Source organism: Canis aureus, chromosome 7 (assembly GCF_053574225.1).
Source record: "Canis aureus isolate CA01 chromosome 7, VMU_Caureus_v.1.0, whole genome shotgun sequence".
NCBI classification, from domain to species: domain Eukaryota; kingdom Metazoa; phylum Chordata; class Mammalia; order Carnivora; family Canidae; genus Canis; species Canis aureus.
The window spans coordinates 17,930,795-17,946,833 of record NC_135617.1 but is presented as its reverse complement, the minus strand read 5'-3'; the positions used below and the strand labels follow the sequence as shown (position 1 = coordinate 17,946,833).

General features: G+C 34.4%; 1 protein-coding gene across 3 annotated transcripts in view; it reads left to right on the top strand.

Annotated features, from left to right (window-relative positions):
• The first annotated feature begins 4,401 nt into the window (after positions 1–4,401).
• Positions 4,402–16,039, top strand: part of FUT9 (fucosyltransferase 9) — a 122,091-nt gene continuing 110,453 nt past the window's right edge. For all 3 annotated transcript variants that reach the window (XM_077903041.1, XM_077903040.1, XM_077903039.1), the window contains exon 1: positions 4,402–4,533. The gene's annotated coding sequence lies outside the window, so the exon portion shown is untranslated. The remainder of the gene's footprint in view (positions 4,534–16,039) is intronic.

Below are 16,039 nucleotides of genomic sequence, written 5' to 3'. Positions count from 1 at the left end.
TTCAATTTCCTACTTTATGAAGAAATTTTATATAAAGAATCATTTTTTAAAAGGATATTCAGCAACTGCCAAAAAAACCTTCCAAAAGAAGGGAATCCTAGGAAATTAGGTAAAGCCCTGCTTACTTCTGGGATAAAAAAATTTACGATTCCTATTTCTTCCCAAGTGTAGTACCCTACATAATGTATTCTTATTTTGTATTTCATCACTATGTGCCTATGACTCTTGCATTAGACAAATGCTTCCTAAGTATTTTTAAACCACAATTTCTTTTAAGAGTATCACCTCCATGTGAAAATGCAATGACATATAAAGTCGTTCATAAAATTTCCAGAGGAAATTCAAAGTACTGCCCCTAGGCCTGGGTTAGGACAGATATTCTATGCTAGAATAAGAAGACCTTAGGGGGCTAGCTATTTGTTGAATTCATTTCCTATTTCCAGCATGAGTCTGGCACACTGGCACTTTAAAATAGAAAACACACTGGGGATCCCTGGGTAGCGCAGCGGTTTGGCGCCTGCCTTTGGCCCAGGGCGCGATCCTGGAGACCCGGGATCGAATCCCACGTCAGGCTCCCGGTGCATGGAGCCTGCTTCTCCCTCTGCCTGTGTCTCTGCCTCTCCCTCTCTCTCTGTGACTATCCTAAATAAATAAATAAAATATTAAAAAATAAATAAATAAATAAATAAATAAATAAATAAATAAATAAAATAGAAAACACAGAGAAAAAATAAGACTTCTAGATTGAATGAATGAATGGAACAAATAATTGGTTACTTTAGATGCGCATTACTACCCCTGAGATCCTTTTTTCAAAACATCTTTCATTTTGTTTACTGTTTACTTATAAAGCATGATTTTCAAAACCTATAATTTTTAGATCACTGTCCTTTGATAATTTTTCACTTTGCATCATTTATGATGCCAAACTGAATGTTCTTGATTTGTGATAGAGAGGGTCAAGCTATAGCCTTTTTTTTCTCCCCTGGAATATATAGTTCAAGATTTCATTACTGTTCCGAGCAACATTGCCTCACCCATGAGCCGCAATGATCTTTCATTTAGCTAAAATTCTAGATCTTGGTCACCTGAGAGTCGATTAAGCTAAAGCCATTACATTTTTCTACTTTCTCAGTGGACTTTTAAACCTAACTCTCTATTTTTACTATTTAATTCCCTTGTCAGTTTCAACTCACTGTTCTAGTCTGTGAAAAAATTTTTGTAAATTGTATGACATAGTAACTTGAACTCTTTAAAATTGCCTCCAAATTTATTAAGTATGTCAAATAATATGTCATCAAATAGTTGACTTCAAAATAATGCAAATAAACATTCAGTAATACAAACAAGAAGCCTTCTGCAGTTGACACAAAGATATTAACTTGTATTATTTGTAGAAAGGATTTATCAGCTAAAAATTCAACAAACTACACAAAAATACTATCAACAAATGCTCACCTTAACCACAAAGATACTAGGAATTATTTTAAACGCTTTGTTGAAATCTAGATGATTCAAATGAGGTATCACATCATCTGTGAAGTCTTTCCCTGTGATTCTATAGTGCATACCTTCTTTATGTTCCCATGAAATCCTGTGCAAGTCCCTATCACAGTCATTACCACAATATACCAAATTTCCTTTGTATCTATCTTTTCAAGTACTGTGAAGTCCTTGAAGAATGACTCTACGCCTCCTTTATCTCTGCATTCTCAGAACCTCATGCGCGTAGTAGTTATTCAGTAAATATTTGTCAAACTGTTGAGTTAATAATAGAGAGATTCTCATAAGTTACCTCAGGATATTTCGTCCTGTATAAAGGTTGCAGTTTTCTCTGGGCTTATTCTAGGAAGCACATTGCTAAAAATAATTTACAACAATTCGTGGGTTTAGATGAGCCAGTTCACCTCTTTGTGCCTCACTTAGAACATTCTTACTATTTTAAATTCATGCACATATGGAATATGTGACTTGGTTTTATTACAGAAAGATAATTTCATCCTTTTAAAGCTAAAACTGGATGTGTTATTATGGTTATTTCTCATTTCTTCTTTTTATACTGCATCTTTTGTATTTCTTTTTAAAATGTCAAAAACAGTATCTCATTAACACCTCTCAGAGAACAGTTGCCAATGTTTCCATTCATAGATTTGATACTTGGAGTGCCTCCTTCCAAATCATAAGAAAATGATAAAATGCAACAAAATCACAATGGTTCTGAATATACATGCACTCAGGTATATAAAATTTATGTTGAACTTTCTGATACTTTGCCTGATACTAATACATTTATTTAAGTATTTGGATAATTAAATGCCCTTATCTGATGGTTGCCTTTTGATGGCCAGATACAGATCCAATTTTCCAAGGCCAATTTATATAAGAAGATACAGATAAAATTCCCAGTGTTCTTGCACATAGGTTCAGTAATTAGTATCTACTTCAGACTAAAAAGCTCAATGGAGGGAGAACAAAGTGACCTTGTACCTTATGTGTAATCTTTATTAATTGAACTCTAAACTAGCCCTTGAGATTTTTATGCAGTCTGCAACAGAAGGGTCAATAGAATACCAGTAAATTCTCTTATATTTATTAATTCATTCTGCAAATGCTAAAGTGGGGTTAAAATTGATTCAATTCATTTGTAAACCACTACTAAAGGGGAAAAAGTGATTTTTTAACTCATATACGTGGAAAAATATTTCGAAATAAAATCAGGGGAATGTTTTTAAAAAAACAGCAATGGGCACGTAAGAGTTTGACCATGTTTGTAATTTCTTACCATCTTATAAAATTTCTTAAAAGAAATTAAAATTTTGAATTAAAAACACTAATAAATATTTGTATTGAACAAATACTATATGGTTAAGGAGCTTTTATGGGTTCCAAGAAAACAACATAAAAAATACAGTCAATGCTCTGAAAAAAGTTATAGTCTAATGGAGAAACAAAATATTGAGAACTCACTTATTAAAATACAAGGTAAAGTAAGGGAAATACTTTGACATTGATCTGAAATAATGCTATGGAAACATAGAGGATTCAATGATGAAGTTTTATAAAATAGGAGACATTTGAATTGTGCATTGGAGGATTAGCATAACTTCACAAGTTTTAAAAGATATTCTAAGCAAAAACAAAAATATGGGCAAGAGCTCTGAAAATATCTAAAGATATAAAGTAATTGAGAAATGGAGGACAGCCCTGTGTGACTGGGATAAAGTAAGGAATCATGATAGACAAGCCCACAAATAAAGACGGGAGTTTAAAATTTGAAGACCTTACTTTCCATGTTAAAATTTTTGGACTTTAGCTTCTGGCAGTGAGGAACTACTGAAAATTTTTGAAGTATAGAACGGCATGAGTTGAACCTGAGTATCTATCAGTGTTTTAGAATGTTTTCACTGGTGACAACACAGAAGGTGTAAAAACTGTAATTGCCCTAGTGTAAATGAAGAAGTTCTGAGTTGTGGCAATAGAAGTGGGATTGAAAGGAGGGAGAAAAATTGTTAAAAGTTAGTAGGACTTGATTTTTTGAATGCAAGTGGAAGTTAAGGAAAATAAAGATGGCAGTGGGGTTGCTACTCAGTATTATTTGCTTTTAACTACAACCAAATATGCATTCTTTTTTTTAATTTAATTTTTTAATTTAAATTAAATTTGCCAAAAAAAATTAAATTTGCCAACATATAGTATAATATCCATTGCTCATCCCATCAGTGCCCTTCTTAGTGCTTGTCACCCAGTCACTCCATCCCCACCCCCCACTCTCCTCCCTTTCTGCAACCCTTTGTTTGTTTCCCAGAGTTAGGAGTCTCTCATGGTTTGTCTTCCTCTCTATTTTTTCCCCACTCAGTTTCCCTCCTTTCCTTTATAATCCCTTTCACTATTTCTTATATTCCACATATAAGTAAAACCATATGATGATTGTCTTTCTCTGACTGACTTCTTTAACTCAGCATAATACCCTGCAGTTCCATCCACATCAAAGCAAATAGTAGGTATTCATCTTAAATATAACTAAATATTTCATATCTAATCATTTAATTTTAATCTGAGTGTTCTTAACCCTGAAAAATTTTAAGTTTATAAAAAAATTTGTTTATAAATCTCTAAGTAAACATTTCCAGTTTATGCATATGTGTGTGTTCTATTTTACCAAAAGATCTTCAAGAATAATTTTTCAGAGCAAACAAAAGAGAAAGAAAAAAGAAAGAAGAAAGAAAGAGAGAAAGAAAAAGAAAGAAAGAAAAAGAAAGAAGAAAGAAAGAAAGAAAGAAAGAAAGAAAGAAAGAAAGAAGAAAGAAAGAAAGAAAGAAAGAAAGAAAGAAAGAAAGAAAGAAAAAAGAAAGAAAGAAAGAAAAAGAAAGAAAGAAAGAAAGAAAGAAAGAAAGAAAGAAAGAAAGAAAAAGAAAAGAGAGAGAAAATTTCATTACTTGACCAATTATTTCATTAAGGAGATCACAATCTTTCTCCTTGAGTTGGGGAGCAGAAGAACAGTCTTTATCCTTTCCCATTCTCCTTTTCTACCTGGTTAGTGTCACTAGGAATTCATCTTTTTAGCCTATGATGAATAAAGAAATGTATGTATATAAAGATATATCTGCATTGTTCGTAAAGATATATATGACCTTATTCATAGTTATGTCAGTTCATTTGATATGGCATTTGTGTGTGTATGAGTGCATGTGTGGTGGCAAATAAAGCCTCAAAAGGTAATTGGTGGACATTTCTGTAAAACACAATGAAACTTCCCTGATTTATCCAATTATATGCAGATAACAGCTTCCTAATATTACATCAATACATAGAAGTAGATAATGGGATTCTTGCAAGGATCATTGTTTATTTCTTGAAAATGACATATGCTAGAGAACAGTTTATCTTTAAAGGATAATGTATATCATAATCATATTATTGTAATGACAAAGTAAGAACTATGTATCAGAAAAACTTTATGTAGAAATAGGAATTCACCTAAGTTAAAAAAAAACTGATTATCAGGTCAAACATTCATTAAACAGAATAAACTGATATGATATCTCTTTTCTAGGATAATTTTCTGATACTTGCTTTTTTTCCTCTTATGCAAATCCTAGAACCTAACATTGCTTTGAGTTATTTGTAGCCAATAAGATTTTCATGATCAGGTGCTTCTCTTCAAGAAGAGTTATAAATTCTTTCTCTCAAAGCTGTTCCAAATGGTGCATGAGTCTACTTTTTGAGACAGGCTTTGCTACAATACAATCATCTGTAACTTAGAGTTGTATATGTGAACAGTCTTAAATGTGTGACTTGGTTTATAATTACATATGTCTCACTGAATTTGAATTAAATCTTATAAATGTAGTTGGATTTGATACCCACATCATATAGCACATAGAAATTATGTTTTCCCGTTATGACAAATCTGATGGAAAAACATCTTCATATTACACTAGAGAATAATTTAAGCCTATATTCCTTCCACACATACAGCTACACTAGAATATTCGACATACCAAACAAGGCAATAGAGATTATGTATTGAGATGGGAAAGCACTTTGAGGAATTGATAAAAGGCTGGACTGCCTAGAACATAATGAAGAAGACCAAGAAAATAGTGGGCACGATCTAGACCCCCTTTTGCTTCCCTAAGGCTTTGGGCTGTTGGAAAATAACAGGAGGAAACATATAGGGTAGCTGCTTTCAGCTCTGCAACATAAGCTGAGGCAGTTAACCAAGTTATGACCTAAACACTTGAATGGGTGCTAAGGAAAGAGCCTAGTGAATACTTCAGAAATATTATCATGTAACAGCCTTATTTGGGAAGAGTGTAAGTTCAGTCAATATATACATATACATATATATATATATGTGTGTGTGTGTATAAATACACACACATATTCATGTGTATGTAGTTTTTAAGATACTTCCCTTCTTCTCTGCCCTTAGCTTCCATTTCCCAGGTGATCAGAATTGTCATGCTACCTTCTTGTTTTTGTTTTTTTTCAAAGATTAATTTTTTAAATTTTTATTTATTTATGATAGTCACAGAGAGAGAGAGAGAGAGAGAGAGAGGCAGAGGGAGAAGCAGGCTCCATGCACCGGGATCCCGACGTGGGATTCGATCCCGGGTCTCCAGGATCGCGCCCTGGGCCAAAGGCAGGCGCTAAACCGCTGCGCCACCCAGGGATCCCGCTACCTTCTTGTTAATCAAGAACTCCTCACTATAGCATCCCACCATAACCTCAAGTAATTCCTTACCCAAATCAAAGTTAAATCTGTGAAGATTGTGTTAATTTCACAGGGCTGCTGTAACAAATTACTACAACCAGGGGGCTTAAAACAATAGAAATTTATTCTCTCAAAATTATTGTGGTTAGAAGTTCAAAGTCAAAGTGTTGGCAGGGCTAGATTCCCTCCAAAGCTCCAAAGGCTCCAGGAAGAATTTGTCCTCACCTCTTCTAGCTTCTAGAGGTTGCCAGCAATCCTTGACATTCCTTGGTTTTCGGCAGCATAACTCCAATCTCTGTATCTGCTTTCACCAGTCCTTCTTCTTTGTATGTATCTGTGTCTCCAAAGTTTTTCTTATAAGAACACAAGTATTGGATTTAGGGCCTATCTTAATCCCGTGTGACCTTATCTTAACTTCATCTCACCTGCAAAGACTTTTTTCCCATATAAGGTCCCATTCACAAATACTGAGGGCTAAAACTCAACAGATCTTTTTCAGGTCACAATTCAATCTACAGTAGGGAAAGCTAATATTTAGAAAATTGTTTAGAAGGGCTACCAGATCCATCTAATTAAATAATTTTATATCAAAGTCAGAGTAACTCTAAGGTTTGTTTGCATTTTTAAAGAAGGACTTTGTAACACAAATGTAACAATAATGAATAGAATCATAGGGATCAGAACAATCTTTGTACCTGCTTCCTGAGTTTCCAGCTCCTCATTTTCAGCAAACCCATGGATCAAGATCTACCTCACCACCCCCACCTCTCAGCACCTGGGTGGCTCAGCGGTTGAATGCCTACCTTTTGCCCAGGGCATGATCCTTGAGTCACAGGATCGAGTCCCACATCAGGCTTCATGCATGGAGCCTGCTTCTCCCTCTGCCTATTTCTGTGTCTCTCCTGAATAAATAAACAAACAAACAAACAAAAAGAACCACTTCCCAGAGTAGACCATCTACAAAATGGAGATACTATGCAGAAAACTTAGGCTGTGTAGCTTATTATTTTCCTTTAGCAATGTTTTTGCTTTTATGATAAATATTTAAGTATTTTCTTTGGATCGATTTATATGAATAATGGCTTTATATCTCATTTTAATTTTGTCATGTTATTGTGGATTTAGACTCATATATGGAAAACATGAAGGATATCCAGGCAAAAATTCTGGCAACAGAAAACTACACAAATGTAAATGATTTGGGGAGGCCTGGGTTTCTTTTCTTCCAAAATATTTCCTAAGTGTGAATGAAAAGAAGATGAAAAGAAGGATAAGAAACAAAGCAAAAGAGTCTTTGGAAAGTTTAAGTCAGATAATCTGGACTCTTCTGTGCTTTCATGGTAGAGTAAGCATGCATTCACAATCTTGGAACACTATCCCTGAGTACCATAATGACAGAGGATATGATAACTTACTTAGGCCATTAAAGTCCTGAAATTCAAGTTTTACAATTATTCAAAAGGAAATGAATGCATTTTAAAACAAAATGCTTTTTCTTGTATGCAAAATGCTTTCCAGAGTACAACTTTGTTGTAAAAATTGGCCTATATTCTGAACAATAAATGTATTTCCTTTTTTAAACGACTTAGTTTATTCATAAATTGCATGTGATCAATACATATCTCAAATGATTGTATTTAATGTAGAAATTGCAGCTAAAATTGGAATGGATTTCTTCTTTCTCAGAACATTATTTAAGACTCAGAATTTGATAAGAAATTCTATTATTTAAAAATCTTTCATCAGTTTTAACACTTTAGAAAAAAGGAAATACATTACTCTAAATTAAGTTGCCATTTTAAAATATCCATTTACATTTTTGTTAGGTTTAGCATTTTTTGTTGACTACAAACATATTATTCTAAATTTTATTATTTTGATTATTGATTTCCCAAGAGACTTTGATCTGAATTAAAAAGCTACAGCCTAAGTTTTATAATTAAACTTTATAGTGAAACATTTATTTTTCATGCAATTAACTTATACTCAAGAAAAAATTTAAGTAATCATATGAGTTTCTATAGTGCTCTTTATTCAACTGTTTTAAATACTCTGTGTTACCAGGTCACTCAGTTCTTGTCCCAGATGCACGAAAGAATTGGAGACCCAAGACCAGAATGGGAATATAGAGTTTATTGAGTAGATAAGTACGGTACTCTTTCAAGAGAGAAAGTGGGCATTGCTGATGCAAGAGCAGCAAAGGCACTGAAAAGCTCTAGCTGCTTCCCTCTTAAGCCTACTTTGTGTACATGTAAATTTGGCTTTGATACATAACATTTTGAGTTTTGTGCATGTGCCTATCCATGATGCATTTGGCTATGACTGTATTCATTTATGTATTATATGAGTTTCTAATGAGCTTTTGTAGTGAACTTAAGGCCAAGATGCACCTTTTGTATGCATGTTCAGCTCTTGCAAGCTCCCTGGTGGCTTCTGAGCCAGCTTTCTGGTTAGGCCTTTTCTGTTCTGTGAGCCCTAAGAGAACTCTGAAGGTATGGCTGTTAAGCCTCAGGGATGGGTTCCTAGGGTGTGACCAGCATCTCCTTTATCCCTCCTTGCTAATGCCTAACTAATTACATACATCTGGAACTGACTTAGTTGTGACTTTTTACAGTGTGGTTCCCCATACATTTGCAACAAATTCTACTGAGATACTTCTACTGAGGGCTTGTTATATGTGGAAATTCTGTTTCCTATCCCAAATCTATTTATCAGCATCTCATGAAAAATAGTTCATGAATCTATTTTTAATAAGCCATTCAGATAATTTTTATCCTTATTAATGTGTGAGAACCCAGGATTAAAGGTGATAGACCAGTGAATCCTAACCTTTTCAACACTGGTGATCTCTATGCTTTGCAGTATACTGGGAAAATCTGTTCAGTGACTGTCAACTTCTTCCAAAGAAAGTCATCCAAGGGACATGAGTGAAAGCCTGAACCACCTCCCAATGTCCCCAGAGTTCTGGGATCCTGGCCATAGATAGCAGGCAGCACACTTGGAGCCTAAGAGAAATATTCACAGACTTCTCTTCCCTTTTTCCTTCTCTCTCCCCCTATCCCCCTGCTTCTCTTCTGTTTTCCTTCCTTGCTTTACTCTTTTCCATTTTCTCAAAGCCTTCACTAATTTTGTCAGAAGAACTGGGGGGAGGAGGGTGTCCAGAGGGCAAAGACAGCTTATCAAAACCCTCCCTTATTCCACCTAGCTCAGTCTCACTGAACATACTTACAACAGGTATTTATAAAATAAAATGTCCTTTTTTTTTTTTTTTTTTTTTTGGTATTGTCACAGGCAAAGAAGAAAAGAACCAGTGTCACTGGCCATCTGTCCCTGGCCTGTCTCCCATCTTTGGTTCCAGTCATGCATCTCCTAGATGTGTGTGACTGAGGATGGATATAAGTATCATACAATCTTTATCTTGACTTTACTTCCTAGCTCCCATTTCCAGATTCTTCTTCCAGGGAGGGTTTTAAGAAGTAGGATCAGAAATCAAAACACCATCTGAACAAGCAAGAAGTGCACTTGCTTTTTGGGAGCAGTCACTGGAGCTCAGCCCAATGCTCATCCTGTTCATCACAGTTCCTGAGCTACCAACTGGCCTGTCATTCCTTGGCCTGTCACATCATAAGTCAGGACTTATCTCTTCTTGGATTCATTACCTCAAGAACCACCCTCTCCCACCTCCCAGCAGAGCTAGAGAAATGAGGAAATAAAATGCTTAAACTTTATTGATTCAATTTAAAGATGGGAAAAATGAAACTATTTCTATACCCATATCTCAGTAAAATTTTATTTAAAAGTTAATTATGGTCTAAGCCAGAAGGTGGCAAATATGATTCATGGGCCAAATCTGACCTGCTGCTAATTTTTGTAAATAAGAGTTTACTGGAACACAGCCACAGCCATTTGTTTATATATTATTTATCTACTTTCACCCTACAACAGAATTGAGGAATTATGACAGAAATTGTAAACAGTTGAGAAGCTACAGAAATCCTTGACTTTACCTTTTGGACTGTAATGCCTAACGTATTTACCATCTGCTACTTTAGTGCACAGTTTGCTAATCCTTGGTCTACATCAAAACATTCATACTTTATTTATCCAATTTCTATAAGAAAAATACTCATAAATTAAATTCCATAGAAAGATTTCCCATAGCAATAGAAAATCTTAATAGACCAATTACTAGTAAGGAGATTAAATCAGTAATCCACACTTTCCTAACAAAGAAAAACCCAGGACCAGATGGCTTCACTCGTAAATTTTACCAAACATTTAAAGGAGAATTGATTTCAATCCTTCTCAAATTCTTTCAAAAAAAATCAAAGAGAAGGAACGCTCCTCAACTCATTTTACAATGCCAACGTTATCCTCACACCAAAACCATAAAAGGACACTACTAGAAAGGTAACTATAAGTCAATGTCTGGATGAATAGAGATGCCAAAATTCTCACTAAAATACTAGCTGACTGAATCAGCAGCATATTAATAGGATCATTCAATGTGATTAAGTAGGATTTATCCATGGGATGCAAAGGATTCAACATATGTAAATCAATCAATGTGATTCACCACATTAACAGAATGAAAGGAATCATGATCACCTCAATAGATAAGAGAAAAAGCATTTGACAGAATTCAGCATTCATTTATGATAAAAACTCAACAAATTAACCATTGAAGGAACATATCTCAACATAATAAATGTCATATAGGACAAGCTCACAGCTAACATCATAATTAATGATAAAAGGTTGAAAATTTTCCTCTAAATCAGGAACAAGGCCAAGATTTTCACTCTCACTATTGCTATTCAACATGGTACTGAGAAATCCTAATGTAAAAAAATAAATAAATAAAGGCAAAAAAAGATATCAGAATTAGAAAGGAAGAAGTAAAATTGTCTCCTTTTGCAAATGACATCATTTTGTATGTAGAAAATCTTAATAAAAAATGTTCTTTCTAATCAACAAATTCAGTAAAGTTGTAGGATACAAAAGTAAGTAGTAATTCCCTAAACTAATAATAAATTTTCTGAAAAATAAATAAATAAATCCCATTTGCAATAGTATCAAAAACAATACAATAGTTAGGAATAAAGTTAACCAAGGAGTTGAAAGACCTATACACTGAAAACTACAAAACATTGGTGAAAGAAATAAAAAACATACAAATGGAAGGGCATCTTGTGTTCATGGGTTGGAAGAACTGACATTGTTAAAATGCCAATACTACAAAAAGTCATTTATAGATTCAATATAATTCTTAAGAATATTCCAATAGCATTTTTTTACAGAAGTAGAAAAAAACACTCCTAAAATTTATATGCTAAAATAAGACCCTAAACAGACAAAGAAATCCTGAGAAAACAAAGCAAGAGCATCACACTTCCTGATTTCACTCTGCACTATAAAGCTATAATAATCAAAACAGACAGAATGATAGAATAGAATTGAGAACTCAGAAGACCAAAGCATATACGGTCAACTAATATTTAACAAGGGAGCCAAGAATACTCAATGGAGAAAAAACAGTGTCTTCAATAAATGGTGCTGGGATAACTGAACACTCACATGTAAAAGAATGAAACTGGATCCTTATATTACACCTCTGGTACAAAGTAACTCGAAATTACTTAACCATCAAAAAAAAAAAAAATGAAACCTTGTCTTTAGCAATGACATGAATAGAGGTAGAGATTAGAATGCTTACTGAATAAGTGAGTCCAAGAAAGAAAAATACTAAGTGATTTCACTGAGATGTGGAATTTAAAAAACAAATGAGCAAAGAGAAGAAGAAAAAGAAGAAAGAAAGAAAGAAAGAAAGAAAGAAAGAAAGAAAGAAAGAAAGAAGAAAGAAAGAAGAAAGAAAGAAAGAAAGAAAGAAAGAAAGAAAGAAGAAAGAAAAAAGAAAAAAAAGAAAAAAAGAAAAGAAAAGAAAAAAGAAAGGTAAAACAAATTAACTATAGAGAACAAACTGATGGTTACCAGAGGGGAGGTGGATGGGAGGAATGGATGAAATAGGTGATGTAGACTAAGGAGTGCCCTTTTGGTGAGAACCAGGTGTTGTATGGAAGTGTTGTATCACTATATTATACACCTGAAATTAATATTATATGTATAGTAGCTAACTGGAATTTAAATAAAAACTTTTAAAAAATTATATAAATTAAAGACTTAAATGTCATATCTGAAACCATGAAACTCCTAGAAGAAAACAGGATAAACTCCTTGAATAAGTCTTGGAAATGATCTTTGGATATAACACCTAAAGCACAAAATAATAAGTAAACAAATGGGACTACATCAACCTAAAAGGTTTTTATATAGCAAAATAATCTATCAACAAAGTGAAAAGAAAACCTATGGAGTGGGAAAAAATATTTTCAAACCATTAATATGATAAAGGGTTAATATCCAAAATATGTAAAAAAAAATTCTACAACTCAGCAGGAAAAAAATAATAACCCAGTTAAAAATGGAAGAAGGACTGAACATTTTTTTTTCTAAAGAAGATATATGAAAGGCCAACAGGTACATGAAAAGATGCTCAACATAACTAATTATTAGGGAAATGAAAATTAAAACCACAATAAGATATCACCGCACACCTATTAGAAGGGACATCATCAAAAAGACAATAGGTAAGTGCTGGCGTGGATGTGGAGCAAAGAGACCCCTGCTCACTGCTGTTGGGATTGTAAATTGGTACAGCCACTATGAAAATCAGTATGGAGGAACTTCAAGACATTAAAAATGAAACTATCATATGACTTAAGAATTCCACTTCTGGGAATATATCCTAAGGAAGCAAAAACATATCTGCATCTTCGTGGTCTCAGGAGCATTATTTACAATAGCCAAGACATGAAAACAATCTAAGGGTCCATGAATGGATGAATGGATAAAGAAGTTGTGAGCCATTAATATTATTCAGCCATAAAAAATAAAGAAATCCTACCTGTTTGCAACAACACAAATCTTGAAGGCTTTATACTAAGTGAAATAAGTCAGACAGAGAAAGACAAATATGATATGAGTATCTTGCTTGTGAAATATAAACAAAACAAAAAGCAAACTCAGAAAAGGAGATCAGACTTAAGGTTACCAGAGGTGGAGAGCGGGGGTAGGAGGAATAGGAGAAAGGTGGTCAAAAGCTACAAACTTCCAGTTATAAGATAAATAAATATGGGGCTGTAAAGTACAGCATAGGAATGCAGTCAATAATATTGTAATAAATTTGTAAGGTGACAGATGGCAACTACACCTTTTGGGTGATCATTTTGTAATGTATATGAATGTCAAATCACTCTGTTGTATACTTGAAACTAATATAATATTTCATGTCAACTATGCTTCAGTTAAAAAAAAGGAAAGATAAATCAGTAACAGGATGTACCGTACTATGTGATGACTATAGCTAACACTGCTCTATGATGTGTAGGAAAGTGGTTAAGAAAGTAAATCGTAAGGAGCACATGGGTGGCTCAGTGGTTGAGTGTCTGCCTTTAGCTCAGGGTGTGATCCCGGGGTCCTGGGATCAAGACCCACATCAGGCTCCCTGCAGGGAGCCTGCTTCTTCCTCTACCTATGTCTCTGCCTCTCTCTCTCTTTCTCTGTCTCTCATGAATAAATAAATAAAATCTTAAAAAAAAAATAAATCCTAAGAGATCGCATCACAAGGAATTTGTTTTTCTTCTTTCTTTTTTAAATTGTATCTATGTGATATGACAGCTGAACCTATTGTGGGAGTCATTTCACAGCATATGTAAATGAAATCTTAGTGATGTACATCTTAAGCTTATACAGTGAAATCCGTTAATTATTTCTCAATAAAACTGTGAAAAAAAAGATTTCCCATACACATGTTAAAACATACTATATTGTTTTCTCCCAAAGCAGCATAAGATAAATATGTGGGAATAACTGCTTTAATCCCAATAACCAGAACAGCATCTATCATAGTGGAGATTCAATAAATGCTTGGTTAAAGAAATAAATCTTTAAAAATATATGTACATTCTACACTGTATTTATGACCTTTATTTATTTTAGAATAAATTCCTTTTTCCTAAATCTTTGGGTAAAACAAATGTTCCGGGGAGAATGCACAATGAGATTTATAGTACTGTTTCAAGCCCCAGATGAGAGAAGCTCACTAGTTTGCCCTACAGGGTTCTACAGGTTTTAAGAGAACAAAGCACCCTGCTCACCCTCCCTCAAAAAGTGTGTGTTAAAAATGTTCTACAGATAAAATATATATATATATACTCTGAAAGAATTTCAAACATCTATAATAATAGCATTTACTAACCTGTATCCAAGCATATTTTAAATCCTCAACACATTGATCTTTATGAATCGTCCATGTCTCCTACAGCAAGCAGCTCAGCAAGTGGAAGAATTTGCAATACTCAGAGCTAGCTCTCTTCCACAACACCAATCCTGTTTTGTGCAGTTCTCACAGATCTGTATCATATTCCCCTAAGGATTAAGGGTCAAGACAGATCATCCAAGCTAGCTACATAAAAGAGAAGGGAATAAGAGGAAAGCCTAAACTGAGAAAAAATTCAGACCATGAAAACAATCAAGGAGTTAAGAAGCAAGCACACATCAGATACTTCTCCCATAATCACTTTTTTCCAGCTTCTGTGCAGATACAGACCAAGGAAGGTGACCATTCACCATCTAGCCACACAGTAAATCTGTCCCACAGCAAAACGCTCAAGAAACATAATTTCCCTTTCTCTTCCTTTTCTTCATTTGCTTTGTGCTTTTTAAATTTTCTTTTATTTTTTAAAATTTTTATTTAAATTCAATTTCCCAACACAAAATATAACACCCAGTGCTCTCCCATCAAATGCCCTGCTTAAGGGAGGTCACCCAGTTACTCCATCCCCCCATCCACCTCCCCTTCCACAACCCTTGTTTCCCAGAGTTAGGAGTCTCTCATGGTTTGTCTTCCTCTCTTAATTTTTCCCCATTCAGTTTCCCTCCTTTCTCTTATAATCCCTTTCACTATTTCTTATATTCCACATATGAGTGAAATCATATGAGTTGTCTTTCTCCGATTGACTTTTTTTCACTCAGCATAATACCTTCCAGTTCTGTCCACATCAATGTAAATGGTGGGTATTCATCCTTCCTGATGGTTGAGTAATATTCCATTGTACATACATACCACTTCTTTATCCATTCATCTGTTGAACGACATCATGGCTCCTTCCACAGTTAAGCTATTGTGGACATTGCTGCTATGAACATTGGGGTGCAGGTGTCCCGTTGTTTCACTACATCTGTATCTTTGGGGTGAATACCCAGTAATGCAATTACTGGGTTGTATAGTAGCCTTGTTTTTAAGTTTTTGAGGAACCTCCACACTTTGGCTATACCAGCTTGCATTCCCAACAGTGCAAGAGGGCCCCTTTTCTCCACATCCTCGCCAACATTTGTTGTTTCTTGTCTTGTTAATTTTAGCCATTCTTACTGGAGTAAAATGGTGCTTTATGGTCATTTTGATTTGTATTTCCTTGATGGCAAGTGACGCAGAGCATTTTGCTTTGTGCTTTTAATTTCAGGATTCTTATTCCCATTTCCACCTAATAAAAAGAGCAAACCAACATTTTCTATGGTTGGAAAAGGACTCCCTTTCCATGTAAAATATGCAAAAAAAAAAATCCTTTGTGGCTAAACTATCCAATGTTGACCTCACAAGACAGAACAAGGCTCTAGAATCTGTCTGCTTCTGTTGCAGTCTAGCTGCATCATTTCCACACTGGGCAACCTTGAACAAGTTGTTTAACCTCTCTGTGCTTCATG